We start from the raw sequence: 12,187 nt of genomic DNA, 5'->3' as shown, positions 1-12,187 counted from the left end.
GAACCACCAACTTCAGACTGTGGTAGTCAGCTTGTCTGTCACTCTAACAAATACCTGAGGTCATCAATTTTAAAGAGAAAAAGCTTGCTTTGGCTCACAGTTTGGAGGTTTTGGTCCAGGCTGGCTGACCAGTTGCTTTTGGACTAAGGGCCAAGGTAGCATATCATGGCAGGGAGCTCTTGGTGGAACAAAGCCCCTCACCTCATGGGCTGGACACATATGAGAGGAAGAAGGGATGGGTCCTACCATCCCCTTCAAGGGCACACCCTCAGTTGACCACAAAACCTCCTACAAGGCCCCAGCTGTTAAAGATTTTAGCACCTCCCAAGAACACCAAGCTGAGGACCAAGTCTTGGGCACATGGGCTTTGGAGCACAGTCCAGATCCAAAATACAGCCCAGGGCTAATCAGCTGAAGGGAACAAATAGTGGCCTCACACCTCAACTTTTAAATAAGAAACTCCTTTAAGGGAGTAGGGTGCAAAAAGATCAGTCTTTCTCATTAGCACAAAGAAGCACTTCAAGGTCCACCTACTTGCTCAGTTTCCACAGACATCCAGAAGGACAACAGAGACCTATCATAGTTGTTCTTGGTCAAAAATCTTGAAATATCTAAGGTCAAAAGAGCAAGGAGAAAAAACTTTTAATGTATCTACTGGAAACAATAGAGGAAGGTAAACGACATGTGATGTGGTGTCACAGAACCCAGAAGGGCAGAGGCTGCTGGTGTTGCACTAAATCTTTTTTTGTTGTTATTTTTTTCTTTTGAAGTACTGGGGATGGAAGCCAGAATCTTGTGCATGCTAGGCAAGCACTCTGCCACTGAGCCACACCCCAGCCTCTTCACTAGAATCTTGATTGGGCCTCCACAGAACACAGAGGGCACATTTGAAATAACACTACTTCATTCTGGGTTTTGTTTGTTTGTTTTGTTTGGGTACTGGGGTTTGAACCCAGGGCCATTTTCCACTGAGCTACATCCCCCCACCCTACTCCCAGGCCTTTTTATTTTGAGACAGGGTCTCACTTAATTGCTAAGAGTCTCATTAAACTGCTGATGCTGGCCTGAAACTTGTAATCTTTCTGCCTCAGCCTCCCGAGTCACTGGAATTACAGGCATGCACCACTACACAAAGCTTGCTCCATTCTTTATTATTGAAATATAATCCAGATGCAATAAATTAATTTTTAAAGCATATGATTCAGTGGGTTTTACTTTATTTTAGAGTTATACTATCATCACCCCGAAAGAAAGCCTACACCATCAGCAGTCGCTCCCTACTTTTCCCTGTCCTCAGACCATGGAAACCATATGTCTGTTTTCTAGATTTGTCTATTCCAGACATTTCATATAAATGGAATCATGTAACACATATGTGTTCTTTTTGGACTGGTTTCTTCCACTTAGCATGTTTTGGGGGTTCATTCTTGTTGCAGCATATATCAGAACGTCATTCCTTTTTGTGGCTGAATAATATTCTGTTGTGTGGATATACGTTTTGCATATCCATTCATTAGCTGATGAACATTTGGACTGTAAGAATGAGTTGATCTTATTTTTGGTGCTGGGGATTGAACCCCAGGCCTTTCCCATGCTAGGCAAATGCCCTACCACCAAGCCACACTCTCAGCCTGCATCTTGCTTTACCATTCTTAAAGCAAGAAACTTTCATACCAATCTCTTAGAGTTAAACAGGCTTAACCATGCAGAAGCCATTGAATGATACTGACAATTATTTACTCTCTCTAAATTTTAGTTTCCTCAACTGAAAAGTGAACCCGTAAGAATACTTAGTTCAGGATTGGAGATTAAGCTCAGTTGCAGAACGTTTGCTTAACACGCAATGCCCTGAGTTTGGTCCTCAGTCCTGGGGGAAAAAAGAATACTTAGTTCATAAGATTACTATGCCAATTAAATGTGTTCAAGTAAAGCAGGCAGCTCTTAGGAAGTATTCTTGAAATACCATCCACACACTACTATTCTTGAGATCAAAATTCTAGACTCTGAGAATACAGCAACTCAACTTCAATTGCTAAACTCTTGACCCAGCTTTGAATTAAAAGGAAAAAAAAAACAGTAAACACTGATCTTGGGATGCAAAGAACCGAGCAGAAAAATGAACCAGGAAAAAGCAAAAACTACCCAAAGCACCAAGATTTTCCTTCTAATTAAACAGCTGCAGAAAAAGGCAGAGCTTATTTCTAACTATAGATCAACCCTGCCTCCACTTGAAAGATTTGCAATAGAAGGATTTATCCAAAAGTCTCTCCTTTCCTTTATACTCTCATGCTTTTCCACGTCTTTCCAATACTAGGGCTTCTTTCTTGGCCTCTTTCCTCTGTCCAGGATTGAATTACTGTCCATTCTCCAAAGGCCCATATTGAAAAATAATCAAACAGAAGTGAACTTTGCCAAATAACACCAGAACAAAGACAAAGCACAGAAAAATAGAGGTGGGGGAGGATGGGGAGGAATAGCATTTGAAGCACAATGAAAGTACAAACTAAAAATAAAAGAGATGAGAATGGGGTTGTGGCTCAATGGTAGAGCACTCGCCTAGTGCGTGCGAGGCCCTGGGTTCGATCCTCAGCACCACATAACAATAAATAAATAAAATAAAGGTATTGTGTCCAACTACAACTAAAAAAAAAAGTTTTTAAAAATAAATAAATAAAGTAAAAGAGATAGGAAAACCAATCTCATAACAAAACAAGAAGCAAAAGGCACAGGTGACTTGAGGGAGACAACTGGCCTCAGGTCAGGATTTCCCTGTCTTGGCCCTTGGTATTTTCCCAGTAGTTATTACCTCTTAAATCACTGACTCTTTATAAGCTAGGGGGGCTTGGGGACAAGAACAGGGAACTTGCAGCCTTCTGAAAAAGATTCTAATTGAAATCTAAGGGAAACACAATCTTCCCTTTTGTTCCCACCTCTCAGAAATTCCAGAACCCATAATAGTTCTAAGTGACTCAAAGTCACTCAAAAGCAGCTCACATATTTGATCCCAATGGGAGATGATGTTCAGACATCTGCTACCAACTGTCTTATTCATGGAAACATCAGCTCCGAACTCACAAGTTCAAGATTCAAATCCCAGCTCTTCTATTTCTTGGCTACATGACCTCACACAGATCACTTAACCTAGGGTTGATTCTATTTTGTTAAATCTATAAAATGGTGGGGTATGTGACAAAAAGCTATGTTCAATACCTATTCAGTGAAGCCAATATTTTAAACATTAACAACCCATTATTCCTGCTGCCTGGCTGTGTCTCCTTCTCATCCTCCCCAGAGGTCTCTAAATTGGTTGCCAATCCACCAGAAATTGGCAACTGGATTGATTTCAGTGGCACTACAGAGATGCCCTGTTGGAAGAACAGCTTCCTTAAGAAAAAAGAACCCATTAGCTTGTGGTTTTCAAAAGGGTCTTTAAATGAGAAGTGAAAAGGAGAGAAACCCAAGTTTCCAGAAACATAGTACAATGTTTTGCTGTATTTAAAAAGCCTCTTAGTATAAGAGTATCAACTGAGATTTATTTCTAGCAAGATTCACTCTTCTTGGGTGACCTCATCCACCTTACTTCCAAACCATCCATAGAACTGCCCCACATGTACATCTCTAGCCCAGGCCTATCACTGCTAGACTTCTACTTCTAATTGCCCACAGTATCTTCACTTGAATTTTCATTATGCATTTTACAATCATCAAGAACAAAACTGAGCCCCCACCCACTCCTCCTACAGGCTTCCACCGCCATAATGACAATTCCATTCTTCCAACTGCTCATGCCAAAGACCTTGGAGTCAGCTCCAGCTCCTCTCTTCCTCTACTACTCTAAATCAAGTCAATTCATCCACAAATCCTTTGCTATGCTTCAAAACACTTCCAGGAGGCATCTGTTACTGGGAGTGTGACAGTGGCCTCCTCACTTTCTTCTTGCTTCTATTCTGGCTCCCATTACTTCACATAGCAATCTGAGTGGGTCTGGGAAAAGGCAGGATGAATTGTTTCCACTCCACTCCTCAGAACCCTCCCATGGAGACAGGTGCAGTGGTGCACACCTGTAATCCCAGCAGCTCGGGAGGCTGAGGTCAGAGAAGCCAGAGTTCAAAGCCAACCTCAGCAAAAGCAAAGTGCTAAGCAACTCAGTGAGACCCTGTCTCCAAATTAAAAAATATAAAATAGGGCTGAGGATGTGGCTCATTAATTGAGTACCCCTGAGTTCAATCCCTGGTACCCCACCCCCGAAAAAAAAAAGAAACCCTCCAATGAACCCACTGCTTCCCAAGGGCAAAGCAACATCCTTCTCATGGCCTACAAGGCCTTCTAAGAATTGCCCACCTTTTATCCCACACCCAATACCACTCTGATCTGATCCCATTCACTCCTCACTCAACCACTCCTCTCCAGCCACACTAGCCTCCTGGCTGGCTCAAAATACGTCAGGTGGGCTCCTTCCTCCCAGCTTTTTAACTTGTCCATCCCTTTGCCTGGGCCACTCTGTCCCCATTCAGTGGCCCCTTCCTTTACATGCTTCAGATCTTTACTCAACTGTCACCTTCTCAGATTTTTTTTTTTTTTTTGGGGGGGGGTACCTGGGAGTGAACCCAGGGGCACTTAACCACTGAGCCATGTCCCTGATTCTTTTTAACAGTTTGTTATAATTTATTAAAAATGTGGATCACTCCATGAATTTGCATGTCATCCTGGCCCTATTATTATTATTATTATTATTATTATTATTTTGAGACAGGGTCTCACTAAGTGGCTTAAGGCAGAGCTAAATTGCTGAAGCTGGCTTTCAACATGCAATCCTCCTGCCTCAGCCTCCCAAGTCGCTGGGATTACACCAGCATGCACCAGTGACACCTGGCCTCAAAGAAATTTTTCTAAGAACCCTATTTAAAATTACAACTCCAGGAACTGGGGCTGTAGCTCAGTGGCAGAGTGCTCGCCTAGCATGTGTGGGGCACTGAGTTCAATCCTTAGCACCACATAAAAATAAAAACATAAAATAAAGGCATGTTGTCCATACACAACTACCAAAAAAAAATTAAAATTACATCTCCACCAGGCACAGTGGCACATGCCTGTAATCCCAGAAGCTCAGGAGGCTGAGGTAGGAGGACTGTGAGTTCAAAGCCAGCCTCAGCAACAGCTAGGTGCTAAGCAACTCAGTGAGACCCTGTCTCTAAATAAAATACACAACAGGGTTGGAGATGTGGCTCAGTGGTCAAGTGCCCCCCGAGTTCAATTCCTGGTACAAAAAAAAAAAAATTTTAATTGCAACCCCACCCAACATTCCACATCCCTTTTCTCTGCTTTATTACAATATAATGAACATTTTACTTAGTTATTTCTCTTATTGAGTCCTTCCCCACTACAATTTAAGATACACACAGCTGGGCATAGTGGCACACACCTATAGTCCCAGCAATTCAGGAACCTGAGATAGGAGGATCAAACGATCAAGGTCAGTCTCAGCAACTTAGCAAAGCCCTAAGCAACTTAATGAGAGCCTATCTCAAAATAAAAAATAAAAAGGGCCAGGGATGTAGCTTAGTAAAGTGTCCCTTGGTTCAATTCCCAGTACCAAAAAAAAAAAAAAAATCCAAAAGGGCAGAGACGTTTGCCTTTCTTGTGTACTGCTATATTCCCAGTATTTAGTAAAACACTGTGCAATAGAAATAAAACAGGAGCCACATACATTTTCTATGAAACACATTTTAAAAATTAAAAAGAAACAGGCAAAATTAAACATATTGTATTTAATCTAATCCAAAATGTTATCATTTATAGTGAATTTGTATATTAACATATTTATATGATCATTTTACTGCACTATAAAAAATATCAGACATTTTCATTTTTCATGCCAAGTCTTCAAAATCTGGTGTGTTCTCTACACTCACAGCATATCTCTGTGCTCAACAGCTCCATGTGGCCAGTGGACACCATTCTGGACAGTTGAGTTCAACTTTAGAATAATGTCTGGCATAGGAGGACAGAGGCTTATGTTATTACCGAATGAAACAATATTTTCCCAGGAAGAGGCAACTATGGTGTATGCAATGATTTGAATGTGTCCCCAAAGTTCATGCATTAGAAACCTAATCCCAGTGCAACGGTTTTGAAAGATGGGATCTTTAAGAGCTAACTAGGTTATGAGTGGATTATGTCAACATGAAAGTGTGTCTCTTATAAAAGTCAGTTGCAGGGGCTGGGATTGTGGCTCAGTGGTAAAGCATTTGCCTTGCATGTGTGAGGCACTGGGTTCAATTCTCAGCACCGCATATAAATAAGTGAATAAAATAAAGGTCTGTCAACAACTAAAAATTAAAAAAAAAAGTCAGTTGGACACAGGCTCTGTTTCCCCTACACACATGTTCTTTTGCCTTGTGATGCCTTCTGCCATGGGATGACAAAGCAAGAAGGCCCTCACCAGATGCAGCCCCTCCAATCTTGAACTCAAGACTTCCCAGCCTCCAGAACTGTAAGCCAAATAAGGTTCCATTGTTTATTAACTACCAAGTCTACGGAATTTTTATAGCAGCACAAAAAGGACTAAGAAAGTACAATAAAGGATTTTCTAAACTTCAGACACATTTAAAATTTTTTTAGTGACCAACACTAATTTTTCCATAAAATATCATACTTTTTAACTTGAAAAATATTCAAAAATAAAACTTTTTCTCTTGTTCCTATAAATTGAAAAGACTTGGGATTGAGTCCCTGCTCACTTACTAGCTCTGGAATCCAAACAAAGGACTCCAATAAGCCTGTTTCTTCATCTCTAGAATAAAGGCAATACCAACCTTCACAAGATCATGAAGATTAAATGAGATGTTAGTATAAGCTCTTTGCAAATGGAAAAGTGAGAGACAGAAGTCAATCCATGTCTTTTTCTCACCCCTATCATTTTCACATGGTCCAATAACACAGAAAATGGCAAGCTTGTGTGCTGAAAGAACAAAAGATTTGAGTTGGAATTCCTATTCACCACTAACAGCTGTATGATTTAAAAACTCTTTATTCACCTAACATTGACCAGGTGCCCACAACATACCAAGCACCAGGGCAGTAGCCAAGGAAGCCAAATAAAATAATGAAACCCTGCCCTTGAAGGATATGCAGTCTAGCAGGAAGAAAGATTAGTAACCAAGAAAGCAATTAATTGTTTTAAAAAAAAAAAAAAATCAAGTGAGTTCTCATAGGTCTATTTGTTCCTTGGAAATGGAAATAACCATTTCACCAACCTAACTCTTAGGGCTGCAACAAAGTATTAACTTTTTAAATGTTTGTCAAATACTCAAAAAACCTTAACTCCTAATACACTAGCGAAGTACTTCTTTCCCCCTACTTGTAACCCAAAACGACTCTGGCTCCTGTGCGAGTTCAGTTTGAACACTCACTGCAGTTATAAAGCATTCGTTAAAGTCATTTCATTTCTGCAAATTTTAGCAAACACGAATGGAAAGGAGAAGGAACAATTTAACAGCTATTTAGCCTCAAAAATCATGATCCAGGTCACAATTCTAAAGAACACAATGCAGACCTTTCAGTCACCCTATCTAGTTACAGTTTGTCAAGATAAGCAGTCACATGGTAAGAAAAGCTGAATAATTTAAGCCTAAGAAAGCGGAAAAGTCATAAAGCAGTATAGGTTGACACTTCTCCGTCCAAGATTCCAACAACCTCTATGTTGCTGAGCTAACACTTGCGTAGGTCGCGGTCAACGTTGTAGGTTAAAAGCCATTTTATGACTAGAGCGAAGTGCCCACACCTTTATAGTTTTTAGCCTCCAAGATGACCAGATCAGGGGAAAATCTTTCAAAGAAATATGATCCGAAGGGCTAGTTTTCCAAGAAGTATAAACCCTACACCAGCAGGACTAAGTGGGTGTGACGAAAGGAAGATGATCAAGATGCTGTGATCCCTCCTGAAGTTTAAAAACTGAATGGGACCGAAATCAAAGTCGCGGGTAGCAATTATTTCCGAAGAGGAAGGAAGACACACACTCTCAGAGGAGGGTCAGGCCACATCTTCTTCCCGACTTCTCCCGGTCGCTCCCTTCCGTACTCCCAGGCACCCCCTCCCTGCTCGGTCCCAAGTCGCCCCTTCCTGGGTGCCGATCCCTCCACTAAGATCGCTCCTCTCCCCTTCCGGAAGCCCTCGCTCTCCACTACAAGAGCTGCCACCCGGGCGCCCGCTCCCGCGCTGCCCCCGCACGGTCCGCGGCGCGCCCACCCCGCTCCGGCGGGAGTCGGGACACCCCTCCTCGGAGGCCGGAACCGCCGCGCCAGGCCCCTCCCACAGGAAGCCGCCGCCCCCCGGCGCCCGGGCCGCGCCGCCCCCGGCCCACCCCGCGCCGCCCGCCGCCCCCGGCCCGCCCCGCGCCGCCCGCCCGCCACCGCGCCCCCCGCCCGCCACCGCGCCCCCCGCGCCCGTGCTCGCTACCTGCAGCGGCCACAGAAGCGGCGCCCAACTCCGCTCCCACTTCCGCCTTCCACCGCCCGCACTCGGGCCGGGTCACGTGGCCGCGCGCGGTCACCTGACCCGGAAGAGGCTGGCCGGGCTCGCAGGTGCGGGCAACTTAGGCTGGGCCCAGGAACCTGTGACCCCCAAGGCGGCCTTCTTATCGCCCGAGTGTTCGCCAGCGGAAAGGTGTTGCGCTCGATGGGTGATCCCCGAGCCTTAATGTAAATTGAGTGTCACGGGCTTTATTTAGTTTTTCTGTCAGCTCTGTGGGGACGGGTACAATTATTAACCCCGTGTTCCAGGTGAGAGAAGACCTTCCAGTTAAGACATCACTTGAGCTCTTTAGTAAGGTTCCCAGATAAAATATAGGACGTACTTAGTTTAATTTCATATAAACAAGAATGTAAAACATGTCCCAAGTACTGCAAGGGACATATTTATACAAAAGAAAGTATTTGCAGATTATCTGAAAATCAAATTTAATTATCTCTTACTTGCATTTGCTAGTTCTGGCAACTTTACACCTACCATGTGTCAAGCTTTGTCCTAGGCTCTAAAAACAAAAGTCCAGGTCTTTGTGACACATCAGTTCTTGCAACAAAAATTTAAAAACTTCAAAACACTTGGCTGGGTCCATAAAATACCCTGCCACACCAAACCAACCCCATTCCCTTTACAGAATACATAGATCTGTATGAATTAGTAAAACATTTTGAATCAAAACTCTTCACTGATGAGTTGTATGGGCTCAATTTCTCAGCTTTAATCACGTTGATTAAAATTAATACTAGGGGCTGGGGATGTGGCTCAAGCGGTAGCGCGCTTGCCTGGCATGCGTGCGGCCCGGTTCGATCCTTAGCACCACAAACAAACAAAGATGTTGTGTCCGCCAAATACTAAAAAATAAATATTAAAAAATTTAAAAAATAAATAAATAAATAAATAAAATTAATACTAATCTCCAAGTGTGGTAGTCCATGCTGTGATCCCAGCTGTTTGAAAGGCCAAGGCAGAAGAATCCAAAGTTCCAGGCCAGTCAGGCAACTTGGACCTGTTTCAAAATAAAATTTAAAATGGGGGGCTCTGGGGATCTAGCTTTGTGGTAGGACACTTGCCTAGCACATGCAAGGCCCTGGGTTTGATCCCTAATGCTGCAAAAATAAAATAAAATAAAATTTTAATATTAACCATCTAATTGGTCTTAAGGACCGTGTACTAATTATTTCATTTCTTCAAGTTTGGATGGATCCTTAGTTATTTGTTAAGCAGATAACTTTTTTTTTCCAGTTTTCGGTGGACACAACATCTTTATTTTTTTTATTTTTATGTGGTGCTGAGGATGGAACCCAGCACCCTGTGCATGCCAAGCGAGCGCATTACCACTTGAGCCACATCCCCAGCCCTAAGCAAACTTTTTTTAAGTGATCATAATTTTGGTAGTGGTGTTTTGAGAGTTCTTTGCCTTCTAAAAAGCCACAAACTTCAAAAATTGTCCCAGGGTGCTGGACATTGTGGCGCATGTTTGTAATCCCAGCAATTTGGGAGGCTAAGGCAGGAGGGTCTCAAGGTTGAGGCCAACCTCATCAACTTAGACCCCATCTCAAAATATAAAATTTTTTTAAAAGGTCTGGGGATGTTGCTTAGTGGTTATGCACCCCTGGGTTCAATCCCTGGTGGAAAAAAAAAAAAAAAACAATTTTTGTCCCCAGGGCCTCACCCTCTGAGAAATTCTCCCCCACATACCCTGTGCTACCTAGAGGTACTACCCTTAATTCCCTGAACACTCCTTGAACATTCACACCTCAATAGTGCTTTTACCCTGGTAGTGCTTCAAGATCCAATTTCAAACTCAAAAACTCTGAAGGTGCCCCTAGACATTGCACAAATTATCCATTTGCTCATGGCTGTTATATAAGCTTATCTTTCATGGTATTAGCTTTCAGTACATGTTTGTTGAATAAATGGGAATGCCAAGGCTTTCCGGGGCTTGTAAAATGTTAAAGGGAAACAGAAAAGGGATTAAAATGCTACTACAGAAGTTACTAAGTGCCAAGAAATCCTTTATATTAAGTATTCTTAGTGTTTACTAGGAAATAGCTCAAATCTGAAAGTTCTCAGATTATTCATCTAAATCAGTAGTTCTCAAAACATGACCTCTAAGTTGAGAATATAGCTTTGTGGTGGAGCACTTGCCTAGCATGCACAAACCCTGCATTCAAGCCCCAGCATCAAAGGGGAGAAAAAAAAGTAGCTCTCCAGTTGTGGCCCCCAAGTCAGTAGCATCAGCATCCCCTGAAATTTAAGGGAATTGCAAATTCTCAGGTCCTGCTAAGACCTACTAAATCCAAAACTGAGGATGGGGGCCAGTAATCTGTTTTCACAAGCTCTCCAGGTGATTCTGATGCTCAAGTTTGAGAATCACAAACCTAGATCATTCGTTAGCATTTAAAGCGATAACCTGCAAATTTAAATAACTCTCCTTCAGTAGGGAATCAAGTTCCCACATCTTTCCTCCACTTTTAGGTCAATGTGGATGATCAACTGGGAAAGGAGAAATTAGAGACTGCAATAGTAGTGTTGAAGGAATTTTATTTTCTGGGAAAAAGATAAAAACTCGATTAGAGTAATGGCAATGGATGTGGAAGGGATCCAGATACCACAAACATTTCAGGGTGGCGTCAACACAGTGTTCTGAGAGAAATGAGTACTGGTTGAGAGTGAGGGTGGAGATGAGGATGACTCAGAAATTCTTAACTTGAATGCTTTGGTTTGGTAATGCCTTTAATAATAATAATAATAATAATAATAATAATAAAAAAATAGGGACTCTAGCAATTGTAAAAAGTTTGAGGGGAACAGATAATTATATCAGTTTAAACCTTCCTCCTGAGTGAAGATGCCAGAAGTTTTCAGATGGAAGTTCCATGAAAAAGAGGGCTGGGGAATAAGACAGGGATTGGACAAAGAATTTGGGAGGAGTTTACCAGGTACCTTGATGCACAGTTTGTATTTCCAACAACTGGAGAGGCTGAAGCGGGAGGATTGTAATTTTGAGCACAGTCTGGGCAACTTAGCAAGATCTTGTCTCAAAAATAAAAGAAAAAGGGCTGGGGATAGAGCTCAGTGGTAGAGTGCTCCTGGCTTCAATCCCCAGTACTCTGCGGGGCGCGGGGAGGAGATGATTTGGGAAAAGAGATCCTCAAATGTGATTATTGAAGTCTTGGAGATAGATAGTATTGCTGAAACAAACGCAGAGGTGGATAAACAAAAATGCTAAGATGGTTCTTTGGAGGATACCATGGTTGCAAGACAAAAAGAAAGTCAATGAAAGAGGGTGAAAAGCCATCCATGAGGCAGAGAAACCAGGATCACAGAGAATCACCCAAACCAGGCAAAGCAAGACAATCCAGAGAAAGGAGGTGATCAGTAATTTTAGATCCTGCAGATAATCTGGGAAAGCTGAAAAATAAAAAACAAAACAGCAGGGTACACTAGAAAACTGGAAATCGCCTTTAGCTGCACTGTTTTAGGGTTAGGGTAGGTAGGTAGCACAGGTAGGCTCTAGAAGTTGAAGAGACTTGAGCTGGGCATGGTGGCACAGGCCTGTAATCCCAGCAGCTCAGGAAGCTGAAGCAGTAGGATCGCCAAGTTCAAAGCCAGTCTCAGCAAGGGTGAGGCACTGAACAACTCAGTGAGACCCTATCTCTAA

At 42.6% G+C, this 12,187-nt stretch overlaps 1 protein-coding gene across 2 annotated transcripts in view; it reads right to left on the bottom strand.

The window, feature by feature from the left end:
* Wwp2 (WW domain containing E3 ubiquitin protein ligase 2) overlaps window positions 1–8,528 on the bottom strand; it is a 137,533-nt gene extending 129,005 nt beyond the window's left edge. The window contains exon 1 of one of the 2 annotated variants that reach the window (XM_076838410.1): window positions 8,458–8,528. The gene's annotated coding sequence lies outside the window, so the exon portion shown is untranslated. The remainder of the gene's footprint in view (window positions 1–8,457) is intronic. The other variant, XM_076838411.1, reaches the window with a different exon arrangement.
* Between the last annotated feature and the right edge of the window lie 3,659 nt (window positions 8,529–12,187).

This window comes from Callospermophilus lateralis, chromosome 18, assembly GCF_048772815.1.
Source record: "Callospermophilus lateralis isolate mCalLat2 chromosome 18, mCalLat2.hap1, whole genome shotgun sequence".
Taxonomy (NCBI): Eukaryota; Metazoa; Chordata; class Mammalia; order Rodentia; family Sciuridae; genus Callospermophilus; species Callospermophilus lateralis.
The sequence above is the reverse complement of the archived record's forward strand: the minus strand, read 5'-3'. Positions and strand labels throughout refer to the sequence as shown.